Source organism: Chlorocebus sabaeus, chromosome 12 (genome assembly GCF_047675955.1).
Source record: "Chlorocebus sabaeus isolate Y175 chromosome 12, mChlSab1.0.hap1, whole genome shotgun sequence".
NCBI lineage: Eukaryota > Metazoa > Chordata > Mammalia > Primates > Cercopithecidae > Chlorocebus > Chlorocebus sabaeus.
Window position 1 is genome coordinate 52,670,665 of NC_132915.1, and position 22,115 is coordinate 52,692,779.

The following is a 22,115-nucleotide window of genomic DNA, read 5'->3' on the forward strand; positions in this document are numbered from 1 at the left end:
TTTGTATAACAGGAAAAGGACTGGTAATTATAATATACACATAACTTCTAAGAATTAAAAGTAAAACACAAATAAACCAATAGATTTATAGCAAAAAAAAACAAATAATTCACAAAAATAACATACAAATACCCAATACAGATATAAAAATATATGCAACAGCAAATTAAATTTGTTAGATAAGATGAAATAATATAAATCTCAGTTGTGTTAGTCCATTCTCACGCTGCTACAAAGGTACTACCCGAGACTTGATAATTTATAAACAAAAGTGGTTTAATTGACTCACAGTTCTGCATGACTGAAGGAGCCTCAGGAAACCTAACAATTATGGCAGAAGGGGAAGCAAGGCAGGCCGTGCATGGCTGCAGGAGAGAGTGAGAGAGGGGAAGTGTCACACTTTTAAAACCATCAGTTCTCATGAGAACAAACTCACTATCACAAGAACAGCGTGGGCGAAACTGCCCCTGTGATCCAATCACCTTCCACCAGGTCCCTCCTTCAACAAGTGGCAATTACAATTGACGATGAGATTTGGATGGGAACACAGAGCCAAATCATATCACCAGTCATGGTTTTGAGAGACAGAGACAACTTGCAGAAAAACACCTACAATATGATAATGTTTACAAAAGCAAACACACATCCAAATAGATGTAGAAACAATACCATGCACATTCTATGTACATGTAAATGTATGTAAACATTTTCATGGAATAGGGTTAGAAGGAGCAGGTAGACAGTAGTAGGATTGACTAGGAGAGAAAGATGACTTCTCTGTGTTATTTTGTTTTCCTTTAAGGATAATGCTTTTATTACCTATGTAATTTCAAAACAATGTCAAAATATTTAAAAAGTCTCAACAAAGGTACCACTGAGGGTAAATTATCAATGATAAAGAGAAGGTCTTAAGAGCCTTCAAAGAAATAAAAAGTTTTCTACAAAGGAAGAAAAATTGGACTTTAGTGTTTTTAAAAATAGAAACAACAATAGACATTAGTAAAAGATGAAATAGCAAATTCTTCTGTTTTGAAAGACAATTATTGTAAATCTAAAATGGAATATTAATCCAAACATGCAATCAAGCTTGAGGGCAAAATAAAGGCTTTCTCAATCACATAGGAAATGCCATGCAACATTTCTGTGGAAGTTACATAACGATGTACTTCAACAAAATGAGAGAGAGATCAAGTGAAAGAAATATGTAGGATACTAGAAATGGTGACACTAACTCAAGATTCCATGGGAATAGGATGGACAGTATGATAGCTAAACAGCAAGCCCAGAAACACACACACACACACACACACACACACACAAAACTCTGCATTTAAAAAAGGCAGATGGCTCCAAATTAAATACATGTATGAAGACAAAATTAATTTCAATAAGTAAAAAGTAAGTTACGAGCAGATATTAAGAGTATCATTTTTTAAAAGAAGGCCTATAATTCTTTCAATAATAATACATTTAATAGAAAACTTTAGAGAAAGATACAAGCAAACACACAGTGCTATCAATGAGATGTGGTCCAAATATGAAGCAGACTAAACTATGGTTTGATTATGAGAAACTTAGGAGCATAAGAAAGGATGCTAGAAACACTGTCTTTCAAGTGACTTATGGTTCATATAGAAAAAAAAAAGAAAATGAAAACTTTGTATTTGCCTCTAATAAATAAAATTTAAATAATTGTAATAATATAAATAATGTTTATTGATTTTCAGTTGTTACAATAAACTTTTTTTTCTGTCAAAGCTGGAGGACAATAGTTTCTAAAATTAAATAATAGAGATAGTGACAGCAGTGACAGTGGCAGTTGCCTTGATGACATAACCATCTAGGTGTCATCATGGGTAAAATCAAGTCTCAGTGGCAATGCTCCAGGTTATAGGCTGGGATAATAAAAAATGAGCCCAACCTTAGAGCTAGAGTCCAGTTACAGGTCAACTTAACAGTGAAAATTGGACTAGTTTCCGTCTCACTTAAGCAGTAAGACATAGAAACTCCTACTGTCTGTAGAAAATAAAGTAGCAGAATTCCCAATCCTTACTGTTCAAGACACAATATCATATATTCAACCAAAGGTTACTAAACATGCAAAGAAACAAGAAAATGCGAGCCAAATTCAGAAAAGAAGTCAACTTAAAATGACTTCCATGTGACCCAAAAATTAGAATTAGCAAACAAGATCTGTAAAATAATATATTCAAGGATTTAGAGAAAAGTATGGAATAAGAAGTAAGCAGACAGGGCCAGGCACAGTGGCTCTCGCCTGTAATCCCAGCACTTTGGGAGGCCGAGGTGGGCCAATCACCGGAAGTCAGGAGTTCGAGACAAGCCTGGTCAACATGGCGAAACCCCGTCTCTACTAAAAATACAAAAATTAGCCAGTCGTGCTGGTGGGCACCTGTAGTCCCAGCTACTAGGGAAGCTGAGGCAAGAGAATCGCTTGAACCTGGGAGGCAGAGGTTGCAGTGAGCTGCGATGGCACTACTCTACACTCTAGCCTGGGTGACAAGCTCGAGACTCCATCTCAACAAAAAAAAAAAAAAGAAAGAAAGAAGCCAGACAGAAAATTTAAATAAACTAAATAGAGAGCAGAGATTTTTAAAATATTTAACACAAAAATATATTAGACTGACTTAACAAAAGAATAGTATTGTTAAAGAACAGAACAGGAACTTGAAGATATATACATAGAAATTATCCAAAATAAAATTTAGAGAGAAGAAAGCATTTAAAAAGATTGAACAATGAATGATCAGTGAGATAGTATTAAGTGGTATTACTTCCATTTTACTGGACTTTCAGAAAAAGAAGCAAGAGAGAATGAAAAGGAACAAACTGAAAAAATAAGAGTGACAATATTTTCCAAATTTCATATAACATTTAAAGCCACAAATTCAAATTTGATAGAAATTTTAAACTCAAATCCACAAAGCTCTAGGTACCCCAAAGAGGACAAATGCACAAAAATCCAAACTTAGAAAATCATAAGCAAATCACTAAAACAATGGGTAAAATATTTTTAAAGCGGCCAAAAGGAAAATGTCACATGGAGAGCAATGATCAGAGTAGAAATGCTTTCTTCTCACCAAAAACAGTACAAGACAAAAGAAAGTGGAATGACACTTCTAATGACCATCAACCTATAGTTCTTTATTCAGTGAAAATATTCTTCAAAAATGAATTTGAACTAAAGACTCTTTCACAGTTAAATGAAAGCTGAGAATGCCAGTGTACCAGTATGAACAGAAATGGTAAAAGAAGTTATTCATGCTGAAGAAAGCTGATATGTGATGAAAATTAAGGTCCAAAGACAGGTTTAAATAGTACCAAAAATGATTAATATTGTCAAATACAAAATATTTTAATACAATAATGGTGATGGGTAAATCAATTATATCTCTACTATAAAGGCTAAAAGAAAAAAACTATTAAAAACAACTAACATAACAATAATTTGTTAAGAAATACAAATTATTTAAAAATGTAAATTGTGACATCGAAAACAATAAAACCTGGGAAGAAGGGGAATAAAAATATAGAGTTTGTGTATGCAATCAAAGTTAAGTTTTATCTGGTTAAAATAGGCAGTTATATGTATGATGATTTATGTGAGCTTCAGGGTAAACAAAATGCAAAAATACTATAATTGATATGCAAAAGATAAAAATAAAATAAATAAAATATATCACTAAAGAAAGTCATCAAGCCACAAAGAAAGAAAGCAATAGAGCAAGAAAGTAATAAAGGATTTATACAACAACGAGAAAACAACAAAATGGCAGCAGTAAGTCCTCACATATCAGTAATTACTTTGAATGTAAATTAATTAAATTATCCAATCAAAAGGCATAGAGTGACTGAATGGATTAAGAAAACAAGACCCAGCTACATGCTGTCTACAAGAAACTCACTTCACATTAAAGGACACTCATAGACTAAAAGTGAAGGGATGAGAAAAGACATTCCATGTAAATGGAAGCCAAAAGAGAACAAGGGTAGATATTTTTATTCCAGACAATATATTTTAGGTCAAAAACTTTAAAAAGAGACAACAAAGGTTATTATATAGTGATAAAGGCATATATTCATCAAGAGAATTTAACAATTACCAATATACATGCACCTAACATCAGAGCACCTAAATATTAAAAGTAACATTAAGAGATCTAGAAGACATAGACTAGAACACAATAATAGCAGGGGATTTTAATACCCTACTTTCAACAATAGACAGATTATCCAGACAGAAAACCAATAAGGAATCATGGGACTTCATCTACACTTTAGACCAGATAGACTTAACAGACATAGATGGAGGACTCCACCCAACAGAATACATTCTTTTCAAATGTACACAGAATATTCTTCAGGATACACTATATGTTAGGCCACATAACTAGTTTTGACAAGTTTAATAAGATCAAAATTATACAAAATTATTTTCTGACCACAATTATATGAAACTAGACATCAATAAAAGAAGAAATCATGGAAAAAGTTAACAAATGTGTGGAAATTAAACAATATTCTCCTGAGCAACTACTGTCTCTTAAAAGAAATTAAAGGAGAAATTTTGAAATAGCTTAGGACAAATAAAAATGAAAACAGCATACCAAAACTTATGGGATACAGCAAAAACTGTTCTAAGAGGGAAGTTTATAGCAGCAAATGCCTACATCAAAACAGAAAAAAAAAAAAAAAAAAAAAAAAACAAACTCAAATAGACAACCAAATATTATACACAAGGAAATGGAGAAAGAACTAAGCCCAAAGTGAGCAGAAGAAAGAAAATAATAAAGCTCAGAACAGAAATAAGAAAATACAGAATAGAAAACATCAATGAAACAAGGTTGGTTTTTTAGAAAGCCAAAAAAAAAAAAATTGACCAATTTTTAGCTAGACTAAATACGAAAAAAGAGAGAAGTATCAAATAAATAAATCAAATCAGAAATGGAAGAGGAGACATTACAACTGATAACCAATAAATACAAAGGACTAGCATCAACAATTACAAACCAATCATTTGGAGAACTCAGATGAAATGGATGAATTCCTAGAAACATATAACCTATCAGGACTGAATCACAAATAAATTAGAAATCTGTACAGACCAATAACAAGTAAGGAGATTCAACCAGTAATTAAAAGTCATCAACAAAAAGCTCAGGACAAGATGGTTTCCCTGCTGAATTCTGTCAAACATTTAAAGAACTAAATCCAATCCTTCCTAAACACTTCCAAAAAGTTGAGAAAGGGGAGCCCAAGGCAGATGTTGCACTGAACCCAATGACACATGAATACAGCTTAAAAATTTATTTAATCTCTGTCTCAGAAGAAATCGTTTTGCCCCTCATATCAAATAGATTCCAAATATATAGTAGTAAAACTATAAAATCAAATATTTTTCAAACTGGGCTTGCTTTGTTAGCATGAAAAATGTTTAATTAAGTCAAATTAATGATTTAATTAACAATTACTGGATGCAAGGGCATATACTAAATGCTATGGTAGATAAAAGTTACATAAAGCAAAGTTCCTGTTCTTAACAGTTAGCATAAAATAGTCCTGGTTCCTTTATTCATAGTCCTTTATTCAGATAATTTTTCTTATATCTGCTAGATGTGTATAGTAAGAATAGAGGAAGTTAAAGTACATCTTACATTTCCAGTTTGTGACTTTGACACAAACTGCAAAGAAAGTAGTTATGTGGCTATCTACGCAGTACCTTAAGAGGTAAACCCCCTCAAATACCAACTCAGATAGACAATAGAGTACATCATGTGTCATTTAAAGAAAGGGTTATGTTCTGATATGTTGGGTGATTTTGTCATTGTGTGAACATAATATGGTGTACTTACACAAATCTAGATAGTATAGCCTACCGCACACCTAGCCTACGTGCTATAGCTTATTGTTCCTAGATACAGACCTGTACAATATGATACTGTACTAAATAGTGTGGACAATTGTAACACGATGGCAAGTATTTTTGTATCTAAACATTTTAACATAGAAATTATAATTTTATTCGTCATTTTTTATTACCATGAAAAATAGCAGTTAAGGTCATTATGTGATGTATGACTGTACAGCATAGAAGAGGAGGTTTTCAGATTAAATAGCATCAAGCTTGTGAGGGTTAAGCAGAAAAAGTCCCCAGATTACTACATCCAGGAATAAGGCACACATGCTTTTACCCGATGGGACAATAATTTGAACTTGGAACACAATCAAAATGGGATTTTTCCTGTCAAAAGATGTTTTAGTTACTGTAGCCTTGTAGTATAGTTTGAAGTCAGGTAGCGTGATGCCTCTAGCTTTGTTCTTTTGGCTTAGAATTGTCTTGGCTATGCAGGCTCTGTTTTGGTTCCATATGAACTTTAAAGTAGTTTTTTCCAGTTCTGTGAGTAAAGTCATTGGTAGCTTAATGGGGATGTCACTGAATCTATAAATTACCTTTGGCAGTATGGCCATTTTCACGATATTGAGTCTTCCTATCCATGAGCATGGAATGTTCTTCCATTTGTTTGTGTCCTCTTTTATTTCCTTGAGCAGTGGTTTGTAGTTCTCCTTTAACAGGTCCTTCACGTCCCTTGTAAGTTGGATTCCTAGGTATTTTATTCTCTTTGAAGCAATTGTGAATGGGAGTTCATTCATGATTTGGCTCTCTGTTTGTCTGTTATTGGTGTATAAGAATGCTTGTGATTTTTGCACATTGATTTTGTATCCTGAGACTTTGCTGAAGTTGCTTATCAGCTTAAGGAGATTTTGGGCTGAGACAATGGTACCAAAACAGAAATATAGACCAATGGAACAGAATACAGCCCTCGGAAATAATACCACACATCTACAACCATCTGATCTTTGACAAACCTGACAAAAACAAGAAACAGGGAAAGGACTCCCTATTTAATAAATGGTGCTGGGAAAACTGGCTAGCCATAAGTAGAAAGCTGAAACTGGATCTCTTCCTTACACCTTATACAAAAATTAATTCAAGATGGATTAGAGACTTAAATGTTAGACCTAAAACCACAAAAACCCTAGAAGAAAACCTAGGCAATACCATTCAGGACATAGGCATGGGCAAGGACTTCATGTCTAAAACAGCAAAACCAATGGCAACAAAAGCCAAAATTGACAAATGGGATCTAATTAAACTTAAGAGCTTCTGCCCAGCAAAATAAACTACCACCAGAGTGAACAGGCAACCTACAGAATGGGAGACAATTTTTGCAATCTACTTATCTGACAAAGGGCTAATATCCAGAACCTACAGAGAACTCAAACAAATGTACAAGAAAAAAACCAACAACCCCATCAAAAAGTACGCAAAGGATATGAACAGACACTTCTCAAAAGAAGACATTTATGCAGCCAACAGACACATGAAAAAATGCTCATCATCACTGGCCATCAGAGAAATGCAAATCAAAACCACAATGAGATACCATCTCAAACCCGTTAGAATGGCGATCATTAAAAAGTCAGGAAACAACAAGTGCAGGATGTGGAGAAATAGGAACACTTTTACACTGTTGGTGGGACTGTAAACTATTTCAAACATTGTGGAAGACAGTGTGGCAATTCCTCAAGAATCTAGAACTAGAAATACCATTTGACCCAGCCATCCCATTACTGGCTATATACCCAAAGGATTACAAATCATGCTGCTATAAAGACACATGCACACATATATTTATTATGCCACTATTCACAATAGCAAAGACTCGGAACCAACCCAAATGTCCATCAGTGACAGACTGGATTAAGAAAATGTGGCACATATACACCATGGAATACTATGCAGCCATAAAAAAGAATGAGTTCATGTCCTTTGCAGCGACATGGATGCAGCTGGAAACCATCATTCTCAGCAAACTATCGCAAGAACAGAAAACCAAACTCCACATGTTCTCACTCATAGGTGGGAATTGAACAATGAGGACACTTGGACACAGGAAGGGGAACATCACACACCGGGGCCTGTTGTGGGGTGGGGGGAAGTGGGAGGGATAGCATTAGGAGATATACCTAATGTAAATGACGAGTTGATGGGTGCAGCACACCAACATGGCACATGTATACATACGTAACAAACCTGCAAGTTGTGCACATGTACCCTAGAACATAAAGTATAATAATTAAAAAAGATATTTTAAATGCTCTTTCTATCAATACATTCAGAATATTATTGATAACAGAGGACACAGGTGACTGTGACTGAGGTTGGAGAAAGGGCATCAAGACCAAGCATAAACATAAAAACATCCTCGAGATTATGAAAGAGCAATAAACATTTTGCCATGTCTGTTGGTAGGACCAAGCAAGAATATGAATCAATTAATAAGAACTGTACCTAATATAAACTTGGAGTATCCTGAGATGAAGAACCTAAGGAACTTGCCCAGAGATTTTGAGAATCCTAATATAAATACATGACCAATCCCAGAGTCAAAAGCAAGGAAACGGTCAACCTAGAATAAGAAAGAGAAAAGGAATAAAATGGCAACATTAGGAGCATCGTGGACCTGCTTCCAGATAAACAATAATGACTTATAAAATGTATTTCTACAAAAACAACAGGAAGCATTTAGAGTCTCTGTAAATTGTCCTAAGCATATACGGCAAAGGAAGAAATATTTACACAATATTATCTACTAAATGTCAGTAAGAACAGTGACAGTCTGTGGCACATAAGCCACAATCCACTTTTTACTGAACTCCAACCTCCAGCTTAAGATGCCAGAAGCTCCACTCTGGGTAGACATGACCAGGAGACAAGGATCCCTTTCCCACAGCAACAGTCAAATGCTAGAATAGGACCAAGGTGAGGCAGACCACCAGCATTTCTCAGGTCTCCCATCTCCATGTCACATAGACTAAATTCCAATCTAGCAGTACAGCAGAGAAGGAAAGAGCTCTATTTTTCACCCACCTTCCACTCCTAGCTACCTTAGATGTGGCAACTTGAGAATACTAGCATCCTAATCACTGTCACCCTATATCATTTGTAGGGCAGAAGGTCCATTTAGAGAGAAGCAAGTAAAGGGACCAGAGGCTATGACACTGGCCCCTCTTATAAAGTAAGGGTGCTACTCTTGAATAAATGGGCCACTTCTATTTCTGAAGCAGTGTCTCAAAGAGTTTGTCCAGAAGGAGGCAATCCATAATAACATAGAACTCTGAAACACTTAACAAAGGAACTGGCTTTATTTGGAACTAAAAAAGGGGAAAGTTCAAGCCTAATGGTGCACTGAAAAAAAATAGATATTTTGATGGAAAATAATTCAGATGAGGCTGACACTTAGAGTAACAGGCTAAACTGTTGTTCAGTTAGTTCGTCAGAGAGAATCAGGGAAAGGGACAGCTAAGTAGAGCTTTCCTGGAATCAGAACACACCTAAAGATTGGCCTCAGAAACTTCCTTTGCAAAAGAGTCTGAATTTATTTGGATCAGACTATGAAGCAACTTATGCCCTAGGAGAATGAGTGGAGCCTAACAGTTGGTGTGATACCAACAGAAGCAGAGAGATTAACAGAGAGATCATAGACAGAAACAAAGAGAAACCTGCCAAAACCACTGTCACCACAGAGTCACTGTATGCATTCCCAAGGCTGAACTTTGTGAGGCATGACATCAGAGTCTTCAACTGTCATGGAAATAGACATTACTGAAATCTCCTAGCCAAGTCACAACACAAATAACCAAGAAACCATTAACAATGACAAGCCCCAGAGAAGAAGGATCAATATCCAGAGTAAGTACCATATATTACCCAAAATGCTCAATTTTCAACAACAACAAAAATTACAAGATGTGAAGAAACAGGAAAGTGCAACTAATATACAGAAGAGAAAAAGCAGGCAACAAAATCTGACTATGAGGGGGGTAAGATATCTAACTTAAAGACTTCAAGATAGCCATTATAAATATGCTCAGAGAACTAAAGGAAGTATGCTTTACAAAGTGAAGGAAGAAGGTATGACAACAACGTCTGTTCAAATAGAGAATATCAACAAAGACATAGAATATATAAGAAAGAACCAAATGGAAATTCTGGGGTTGAAAAATAAAATTTTTAAAAAGTCATTAGAAGGGCTTAAAACAGTAAGTCCAAACAAGCAGAAGAATATACAAACTTGAAGATAATTTGACATATTATGCAAGCCAGGAAACAGAGATAAAAAAGAGTAAAGAAAATTGAACAGATCCTAAGAGAGACACAATTAAGCACACCACCATAGGCAAAATGGTAGTACCAGAAGAGGAGAGATATGAGCATAAAAATATTTCAATAAATAATGGCTAAAAACTCCCCACACTTGATGAAAAATAATACTGTTCACATGCAAGAAGCTCAGTGGGTAAATATAAAGATATTCATACCCAGGATCATCATAGTAAAAATGTTGAAATCAAAGACAAAGAGTAAATCACGAAAGCAGCAAGAGAAAAATAATTTATCATGCCCAAGGAACCCTCAATGTGAAGAATGGCTGAGTTGTCACCAAAAACTATTGAGAACATAAATGGTTGGGTGACAAAAACAATTGACCAAAAATCTCATATCCAACAAAATTATCTTTTAAAACTGGAGGCAAAATAATGCCATTTCAGATACACAAAAACTGAGAGAATTTGTTTCCACCGAACCCACTTAGGAAATAGTAAAGAAATTCAGGCCGGGTGCGGGGGCTCACGCCTGTAATACCAACACTTTGGGAGGCCGAGATGGGCGGATCACGAGGTCAGGAGATCGAGACCATCCCGGCTAACACGGTGAAACCCCGTCTCTACTAAAAATACAAAAATTAGCCGGGCGCGGTGGCGGGTGCCTGTAGTCCCAGCTACTCGGGAGGCTGAGGCAGAAGAATGGCGTGAACCCGGGAGGCGGAGCTTACAGTGAGCCGAGATCACGCCACTGCACTCCAGGCTAGGCAGCAGAGCGAGACTCCGTCTCAAAAAAAAAAAAAAAAAAAGAAATTCCTTCAGGCTGAAAACAAGTGGCCCCTGCAATTAAGGTGATATAAGTACATAGTAAATCAAAATATTAAGATGTTACACTAGAAAATATTAAAATAATGCAAAAGAAAGCAATAAAAGAAAGCAAAAAAGACATGAGACCGTATTTTTTAAAAGTAAAATTATATATGTAAATCACCATATCAATGATATCATTGGGAGCTGATCATAATCCCCAAAAACACAATCCCCAATGCCATAATCCCCAATACTGAAATTCTAAAAGATGAAAATCCCACAAGTCTAAAATCCCCCAAATCACAATCTTGAAAAGTCAAAATTATAAAAAACATAATTCTGGAAAAAATTTTAAAAATTATTTTAAATATATTTATTTACATTCTTAAAAGAGGATTTATTTTAGAAACATAAAAATACAACACAACACTTCATAGGACATCTTACATAATAAAATAGTCAATAATATATGTATTTTTGCAAGCATAAACACTCAGGTATACTAATAACAGTCACATGAGTATAAAGGTATAAGCAGATGAATCATACTCATAAAAAATAGGTCAAAAGGGAAATGTATTTGCATATCACTATGGTTGGCCATGCTGTGCACTCAGCTTTATTACTGCAGTCATATGAAACACTGTGATGAACAGCTGGTCTTTTGTTAAGATTGATCAAAAACTACAAATTTTTACCACTGCATATGCAGTCACCAAAATAACCAAGATCTTGAGAAATGGTATCTTTCACAAATACACATGTACACAAAGGACATCTCTTCATTTATTGAGGAAGTTTCAACATTTTTACATATACACACAATGCTTACAAAGTCAACCTTGTGATAATGCACTTCCTTGGAGCTAAATTTGCAAAAAATGCACAAAATGAATTAGAACTCTCCAAAAGTCTCTACAGAATTTATACCTCCAGCATTGGAGAGAATGCAAAAATTAAATACATGGCATAGTGAATTGTCAAAAATAATGCTGACAATTTAAAATAGTTTTAAAAAAGAAAAAAAATCAACATCCAAAAAAGTATATTACAGAGATAGTTTATGGACAATTGCACAGAAATACTCCATAAGCGCTGGCCAGTGTTCATGATAATTTTGAAATCTTGCATCATAAGGATCAGCTACTTTTTTCCTTTTAAGTTTTGTGAACTCCTCAGAGAGTATGTTCACATTCATTTTCCATGTTGTGCTGCTCCTTTTGAAATTCTTCTATGATTCAATATTTGCTGACATGAGCATTCCCTATTAATTTTACCATCTTCTATTCAAGAATTTTGATCTTTTGGGATTACGGCATTTGGGATTGTATCCTTCAGGATTATCCAAATCCAATAACTCTAAATGTGAGTGAATGAAACAATCAAGACAAAAGGAAAACATTGTCAGACTACATTTAAAAACCCAAGATGTAGTTATCTATATGCTCACTGCAGGAGATGTATATTAGATTCAAAGATACAAATCCGATGAAAGTAAAAGGAAGCAAAAAGATATATCATGAAAACAGCAACCATAAAAAAGCTGGAGAGCCATACTTAAGAAAACATAAACTCTAAAAAAATATATTGCTAGAGATAAAGAGGAAAGTATAATAATAAAAGAGTAAATTCATTAGGAAGATATCATAATTTCAAAAATAAATATGCACTTAGAGCTCCAAAATCCATGCAACAAAAACCAACAGAATTATTGGGAGAAATACATAATTTAACAATAAGTGTTGGAGACTTCAATATTCTACTTTAACAACGAGCAAAACATGTCAGAGAAGATCAACAAAGGAATAGAAGACTTGAGCAAGAATGTAAACCAATAAGACCTGAAAGGTTTCTATAGAACACTCCACCCAACAGCAGCAGAATACACATCCTTCTCAAGTGCACATGGAATATTCAACAGAAGAGATGATATACAAGACCATAAAACAAGTCTCAATACATTTGAAAGGATGGAAATGATACTAAGTATGTTCTCTGGCCACAATGGAATAAAATTAGAAATCAATAACAAAGAAATTTGAGAAACTTGCAAAGATGTGGAAATCATACAACACACTCCTAAATAAACAATAGGTCAGAAAAGAAAGTACAAGGAAACCTAGAAAACACTTTGAGATGCACGAAAATGAAAACACAATATACTAAAACTTATGGAATGCTGCTAAAGCAGCGCTTAGAAGTTTACAACTGTCGTTATTAAGAAAGAAAGTTTCCAGATTAACGTATTAACCTCCCAGCTTCAGACACTAGAAAAGGTGCGAAAGTAAACATAAAACAAGAAGAAAGAAGAAAATAATGAAAATTAGAGCATAAATTAATAAAATGAAAAAACACAGAAATCAAATAAACTAAAAGTGTATAATTTGAAAAGATCAAAATAATTGACAAATATTTAGTTTGGCCAAGAGAAAGAAAAGAGCTAAATTGCTAAAATCAGGATGGAAGTGGGGGATTACTACTGACCTTACAGAAATTAAAAGGTTTGTACAAGAATACTATGAATGACTAAATGCCAAAAAATTAAACAACTTAGATAAAATGGGAAAATCCCTAGAAAAACACCAACTGTGGAAAACTGACTCAAGTAGAAATAGAAAATTTGAATATACCTGTAACACATAAACCCTCAGCCTAAACAGCTTCACTGGTGAATTCTATCAATTACTTAAAGAATCAATAATGCCAGTTCTTTTTTTTTTTTTTTTTTTTTTTGAGACGGAGTCTCGCTCTGTCACCCAGGCCAGTTCTTGACAAACATTTCCAAAACAGAAAATTAGAGAATACTTTCCAATTCATTCTATGAGCCCTAGTATTACCCAAATTCCAAAACCAGACAAGGACATCACAAGATAAGAAAACTACAGACCAATATCTCTAATGAATATAGATGCAAAACTCCACAACAAAATACTAGCAAACTGAATCCAGCAATATACTAAAAGAATGATAAATCATGACCAAGAGGCATTAATCTCAGGAATGTGAGGTTGCTTTAGCATCCAAACATCAATCAGTATAATATAGAATGGCAATAGAACAAAGAATAAAATACACATAATTATCTACATTGACTCACAAAAAGCATCTGGCAAATCTGACACATTTTTATGAGACAGAAAAAAAAAAAAAAAACACTCAACGAACAAGGAATAGAAGAGAACTTCCTCAACATAATAAAACGCATCTACAAAAAATCGCACCAATGACATCATACTTAATAAATGACTGAATATTTTCCACCTAAGACCAGGAAAAAGACAAGAATGTCTAGTCTCACCACTTTCATTCAACATTACACTGGAGGTTTTAGCTAGGGCAATTAGGCAAGAAAAGTTAGCTGGGGAGGGCTGGGTGCGGTGGCTCACACCTGTAATCCCAGCACTTTGGGAGGCGGGCAGATCATGACATCAGGAGATCGAGACAATCCTGGCTAACACGGTGAAACCCCGTCTCTACTAAACATACAAAACAAAATTAGATTAGCCGGGCATGGTGGTGGGCGCCTGTAGTCCCAGCTACTCGGGAGGCTGAGGCGGGAGAATGGCGTGAACCCGGAGGCTGAGCTTGCAGTGAGGCGAGATCATTCCACTGCACTCCAGCCTAAGTGACAGAGCGAGACTCCATCTCAAAAAATAAAAAATAAAAATAAAAAAGTAAAAGAAAGAAAAGTTAGGAGAGGAGAAGCATCTAGATTGAAAGAAAGTAGTAAAGCTTTCACTATTTGCAGATGACATGATCTTGCTTATAGAAAAGTCTAAAGAATCCACTAAAACTCTTCTAGAACTAATAAGAGTTCAGCTAGGTTGTAAAATAAACAACATACAAAACTTGATTGGGTTTCTATACACTTGCAATAATCTCAAGTTAAATTGAGAAAACAATTCCAGTACAATAGAATCAAAAAGAATAAAATACTTAGGAATAAATCTCCTATCAAAATCCCAGCTGACTCCCTTGCAGAAATCGATGAGCTATTCCTAAAATTCATACAGCTGAATCATCCAAAACAATCTTGAAGGAAAAGAACAAAGTTGAAGGACTCACACTTTCTGATTTCAAAATGTATTACAAAGCTACACTCTTCAAGAGAATGTGGTACTAGCATAAGGATAGACATATAAATCAATGAAATAGAATTGCTCATGATAATAAAAATGAAAAATAATAAGTGTTAGTGAGGATTTAAGGAAATTTTAACCCCCATACACAGCTTGTAGAAATATAAAATGATGCAGCCACTTTGGAAAGCAGTTGGACAGTTACCATATGACCTAGGAATTTCACTCCTGGGTATATACTCAAGATAAATAGAAACATAGTCACATAAAAACTTGCACATGAATGTTCATAGCCACATTATTGATAATACCCAAAGGTGAAAACAACCCAAATGTCCTACAACCCATAAATGGATAAACAAAATGTGGTATATACACACAATGAAATATTGTTCATCCATAAAAAATGAAGTTATCATTTATGTTACAATATAGAAGAATCTTGAAAATATTATGCTAAGTGAAAACAGCCAGACACAAAAGGCCACATGTTGTATGATTCTATTTATACAAAATATATAGAGTATGCAAAATTTTACCAACAGAAAGCAGATTAATGATTGCCTGGAACTTTCAGAGTTAGAAAGGAAAAGAGGGTGCCTGCTAATGGGTATATTTGTTTTTGGGGTGATGAACGTATTCTGAAATCCTTGATGTCAGTGGTGGTTTCACAACTCTGTGAATATACCAGAAAAATTGCACAATTTAAGTTAGAGAATTTCACCGTATGTTAATTATAGCTCAATAAGGCTGTTTAAAAAATGAAAGAGAAGAAAAACTGTACAATGCACCACACCTCCCGCTATTTTCCCTCTTAGGTAAAACTAGCTTTAAAGCAAATTCCCTATCATACGTCCTTTATGATTTGTTGAAGTTATGTATTTTATGTTTATATGTAATAATCTACAGTTCCTATAGCTCTCATTTACTTATTTACCCATCAAATAATCTGAATTAGTTATATATTTTGCTAGGAAAAAAAATTAGAGAAAGTAAAGTGCGTGGCTATTACTGAAAGTTATACTCTTCGGTTTCACAGAGGTTGCTCTGGGAAAAAATTGGACAAGAATAGAAGAAATAGGCTAAAACCGGGATATAATACTGCTTCCGATGACAAAGAAGGAGCCACCTGAAACACATTTTTACTTAGCAATAATTTGATCCTAAAAGGAAAATACCACTTGAACAAACCAAATAGCCCCTCCACGAGGAGAGGAGATTCACCTCCCACTTGACTCCTCAGAAGTGGATTTCACAAGTTTACATGCAACCCAGAATTGAGCCACATTTTCTACTCACAATAAAACTGTGGGCCTTACGTATTCCATTTGTATTCCCTCATCCTGCCAGGCAGAGATTCTATTGATGAACCAAATAATAGAGAAGAACGTGGACAGTCTGTGGCTGCTTCCTTTCTGAAAAAGAGAGAAAGAAAGAAATGGTGTCCAATTATACACATTAGCCTTAATTTTGGCCTTTGAATGATCAGATAATGTTTCTGCCCATGAAATGAATTCTTGTGGCAAGCCCATGCTTTTCAATGTCAAAAATAAAAGCTTCCAATTAATTGTCAAAAAGCTTTTCCAGCATCTGGAGACAGGAGTAAATTGGGTCTTTTATATTTGTAGCTTTTGACATTATATTAAACAATCTTCTCGGGTTGTCATTGTCCATTCTCCTTTGTATATATCCCCATTGGTTTGTGTTGATCAATTGTATTATTAGACCACCTAACCTTTCAGTTCAATTTCTGTATTTCTGATATTTAGGTTAAATCAAGGGAAATTTTTGTCACTGTGCAATTATTTCCATGTCCTGTTTCAAGAGGGCAAGACCAGGGATATTTTTCAGAGTGTAGGTAGATATTTGCCTTTTCTTCTTCCAAAAAGTTGGTCCTGCATGGGGTTACATGCAGCTATCTCAGCAGTGGCAACCATAGAAGATACCATGTAGACAACTAATCAGCTATTGTGGATTGCTGTAATCTTTACCACAAGGTAAATATCAGAGCTATTGATCCATGCTTATGTATTTCTTTTCAAGTCTGAGAGTGTTTCTCTTTAAAACAGAAAATGCTGCATGAAAACACTTTCCATTTCCCAGTATCTTCTCTACTCTCAAGGATTTTCTTTGTTTTACATTTGAAAAGGTAATCAAGTCACATAAATGAGCTAAGGATTTTTCATTTGCTCTTAACTCCAAAACTTTTTAAGAAAAGTTGGAAGCAGAGAAGCGTCTTTTTCACTTCTTCATATGTTCACATCTAGGGCTATTTTTTCATTTGATTTCTGTTTTCCTTGCTCCTTTTTCTTAAGAATGTCTGCATTTACCAAATTTAACTTGTGTTCCTTTTGGATTCATACAAGCATATATTTTTCTTTGATCAATGTCTGTGTTCCCTGAGAAGCTAAAAATTATTCCAGGATGAGGGTATTACGTATTAACAAAAAAAAAAGTAGCAAAATCATTTGTATTCATTTTTCAAAATACTTCTCAGCCCAATTTAGAAAGCCTTTACTTTCTTGGATTTGTTCATTTGAATTTTTAATTATTAATGTAACTTAACTATGCAGATGATCAACCATAGAGATGTAGAAAGAACTGGAGCAATGGTACGTAGGTGAGAAAAAAAGTGCTTCATATGAAGCAGGTGAGTAAAGAAAGACAGTGTGTTGACACAAGCTCCTTGATGCCCTTCCTACCAATCTCCAGGCACTTCTTGGCTAAGGCACATTAATAATTTTCACTTGTCCTGGTCCTTCTTTTAGGAACGGAACAAGCCTTATCAGCCTATCAGCAAATTATTTACATCAAGTTTCAGGTCTTCTGGGCGCCAGGATGGACACAGGCATGTGTGTCCTTAAGAGCTGGAAGTCTGTAGCCAAAAGGATTTATAGATCCAAGGGAAAAGAAAAGTCATAAGTACATATGGGAATAATGGAGCCAAAACCTGAGAAGGTTGGAAAGTGTTCAGGAACTAACTGTAAAGTGGCAGAGTTATCAGGTTGATGGAAAAGCCATGAAAAAGTTGAGATGACACCTGTATATGTACATGGCTGCATGGCCTCAGGGTAGATGTGGGGGGCAAAGGAACTATGCAGGACCACCCTACCGTGGACCTCTCCTCAGTCCCAACACTCAGAGCAGTCCCCTCAGCAAGCACTTGGCACCAAAAGGCAAAGCAGTCTCAGGTGCTGTGGCTTGCTCTCTCTGATCCTCTGTCCTGCTCCATAAGATAGAACTTTTCACATACTTTAGGAGCCAAGTACAAATGTTCTAACCCCTAACTATAATTTCCTGTCCTCATCAGTCACTTAAACCTTGATTTCCATGGGACACCACTCTAAATTATCTCCATTTTAAATTCTTTTTATGATTTTGTTCTTTGCCCTGAAATTTTTCTTTACATTGCCATTCTAAGAGAGGCTATGTTGGTTGAAGGTCTATTCAATCTTCTATAACCCTTTTTCCACCCTTTCACCCTTCTCCAAGTCCCTAGCCTTCCAAAAGAGCCACCTAAGTTTCAACCTCTGTTCTCTTCTAAAAAATAAAACAAAAGTGTTAATGATGGTGATGGGCAAAGTGGAAATTATTTAATATTGCAATAATTATAGCTCCCTCCAGCCTTTTAAAAGGAAATCTTCAGCATTTGTCTCCAGCAATTTTGATTATGGTTCAGAAGGTTAGTTAACACCCTACTAGCCTGTGATCCTAAATTATTCTTTAAAGTACATTAAATCAGATGGGAGCAAAACCCCCACTTTTCTTTACATTTTCATTATATGAGATAGCTTTTTGGGAAAATCTTTATATTTACTATTTTTTTCAAGTTCTGCTTGAGTGCTGTAGATAGCTTCTACATAGGTTTAGGTTGTTGAAAATGAAGAAAATGATACAACAGCTAACATCTATTGGCCACTTAGTATATGGGTCAAGTACTTTGGTAAGTACTGTATTACATGGACTATCTCATTTAAGTCCCACAACAACTATTATCCTCATTTTTATACATGAGGAAACTAAGGCTCACAGATATTCATTAACCTGCCCAAGAGAGTGGTATAGCCAAAAGTCAGTTTCTTCATTAAGGGAAAATTTAAAGAAACAATGCATGTACAAGGATATGACTGCAAATAGTGACAAGTTGCATATTATGCTCCAGTGCCCCATGTGAGCAAACTAGTGGCCTGGAAGCTTCTCTGCATAGTCATGGAGGTAAGTCCCTTGATCTAAGGATGTCATAATACTGGGTCATGGTACTGGTAGGCTTCCTTATGGATAGTAAATGAGTGAGACCTAAAAGGTTCCCAGCCTTTTAGGAGAGGCAGGCAGAGAGCTTCAGGGAATAAGAATGTGCTTTTCTGCAAGACCCATTTCCACCCCTGAATGCTCCATGCCCTGAATGTGGACATACACTCAGAGGAATTGCAGTTGCAGTCAAGAGCATTGGCCTGGTTTAATACCTTAATATAAGTGTGGAGGCCTTCCTAAAAGAGCACATGTGATTGAGCTGCCTTCACTCTATTGATCAAGTGGAGAGTTCATGCATGGCCTTTTACACAGGGTGTCACAGAGGAAGCCCATGTTTATTCTTGACACCATCATCATGACTAATGCTATGGAACAGTGACTGAGAGTGTGAACTCTGGAGACACATTACCCAGGCTTTGAATCCCAAATCTACTACTTACTAGCTGTATATTCATGGGTATGTTATTTAACATTTTTCTGCCTCTATTTATTTATTTGTAAAATAGAGGTAATTATAGCACCTGCTTTATCACATTGTTCTGAGGATCTAATATAAAAAAAAAAATAAGTCATGTTTGTACCTGGCACATAGTACATACTCTATAAATATTATATAGTATCATCATGATCATCATCACTATCAATTATCTCTGCCCCAGGATTTGAAGGTGAGGAGAAATCACTAGATGGCGATATGCTGAGCTCCAGCAGCCACCATTGATACTGAACAAAACCTTCACCAATCAAATCCCATGCTCAGACTATGACACAATGGTTTCAACCACTTCCCTCATCTCTTGTGCCTTTGTCACCATCCTACAGCAGGTCCTCATTACATCTTACCTGTGCTATCACAAAATCTTCCAGACTGATCTTCCCAAATCCATCTCTTCCTTCTCTATCAGTCATCAATACTGCTAGCGGATCAATCTTTCTCCCAGAGTTTCTGTCTCACATCTCTTCCCAAGCCCTGTTACCCCTTATACTAGATCCCGCTCTATGGAGATGCTGAATGAATGTTTTCTGGGATTGCTGTGTGAGTTCCTTTCATAGCGTAGGAAATCATGCCAGTAATAGTAATACCAAAAAAAGAGGGTCACTAGCAGTAGCTGGGACATATTAATAATATTAAATTCCACTGACACTGCGTTTTACTGTTTACAAAGCACTCTCACACATTCTAGGTGGTAGGCTAAGCAGGTTGTATCCTCATTTTAAAGGGAAGGAAACTAAATTGATTACAGAGGTAACATGACTCAACCAAGGTTAAGACACCATCAAAATTGTGTCTCAAAGTCTCTTGGCTGATTTCACATCATCTCCTTTCAGTAACTATTCAGAAAGTAGGGCCATGTTATATTTCCTGATGAATTGTGCTCAGTATGTTTAGAATGGTAATAATAACAAACACGTATTGGGTATTTACGAAGTGTCAGGAACCATACCAAGCGTTCTACATGAATTATATAATTTGACTCTCTCAAGAACCATATTTACCCATTTTTCAGATGAAAAAACATGAATTTGCAGATATTAAATTACCAGCTTAGGATAACTTAGCAATAGCAAGGTGAATAGAGAATGACAACCAGAGGCTGTGCTCTGAACTGGGGCCCTCTTCTCCTTCCTGCCTTTATGTTTTGGCTGAGTCTCAAGTCAATTAACCTAGAGGATGATTTGGGCTTTTTTATATCATTTATGTCTTACAGGAGAATTATGCAACAATTTAGAAATGCATATGTATTGTGTATTATAGTTTAAAATCTATGAGCTTAATCAAATTTTTCTTTTCATCTGAGATTTTTATTTTTATCTGAGAATTAACTAAAAATAAACATTAAATATAATTTTACTCTAAAAATATTTATAATGTCTTTTTTTAATCTGCAAACTTTTTGTAAATCTTGTGATATGTAATTGTTTCTTATTCTGGGCTTCATATTTTAGTTCTAGGACATTCTTGCCTAAATCATAGTTTTTTATGCTTAGTTCAAAAGCTGTAAAAAGAGTATTCTCCTAATACTTTTATCAACTGTATTTCTTCTTTGATTTGCCTAGTTTTCCATTTGAGTATATTTCTATACATCAAGAATATCAACCCAGTTTCTTATTTGTGGCACCTTTCAGAAAGAGTTTCTTGCTTAACATTGAATTCTGTTACTCATGTGTTTGTATGTATAAAATATTTAATGTTTATGCAGTTGAACCAATTAGTATTTTTCTCTTTGCTTTTCACTATTGCTTTTTTGTTTAGAAAGCCCTTTCCTATCCTTCAAGGAGATAATCTGCCCACGCTACCTTTAATTATTTCTATATTCTCTATATTTATCCTTCTTTTTCCCTCTTTCCTCTGGTTTATTTCTCTCCCCCTCTTCTCTTCCAATCTCTCCATCCATCCATCCAAACATCCATCCATCCATCCAGTCTTGCTCTCTCCTTATGTCTCTTTCTCTTACTCTCTATTTTGTCATTAAGTTCTTTCATCTACTTTTGACATAAATCATAAAATAAGGATCAAAACTTACATATTACCAAATAGTTAACCAACAGTATGCAGTATTCCTTGAATAACTCCTATACCAACCCCCCTCACTGATTTCCTTTATCGCCTTTATCGTATAACAAATTATTGTATATTTTTGGATTTGTTTCTGCATCACCATTTGGGGTCATTGTGCTTATACAAGCACAACACTATATTAACTATACTCTTAATAAATCCAATTTGATTATATTATTTTTAATGCATAGCTGTATATGATTTGCTAGGGTTTTAGTTAGGTATTTTGT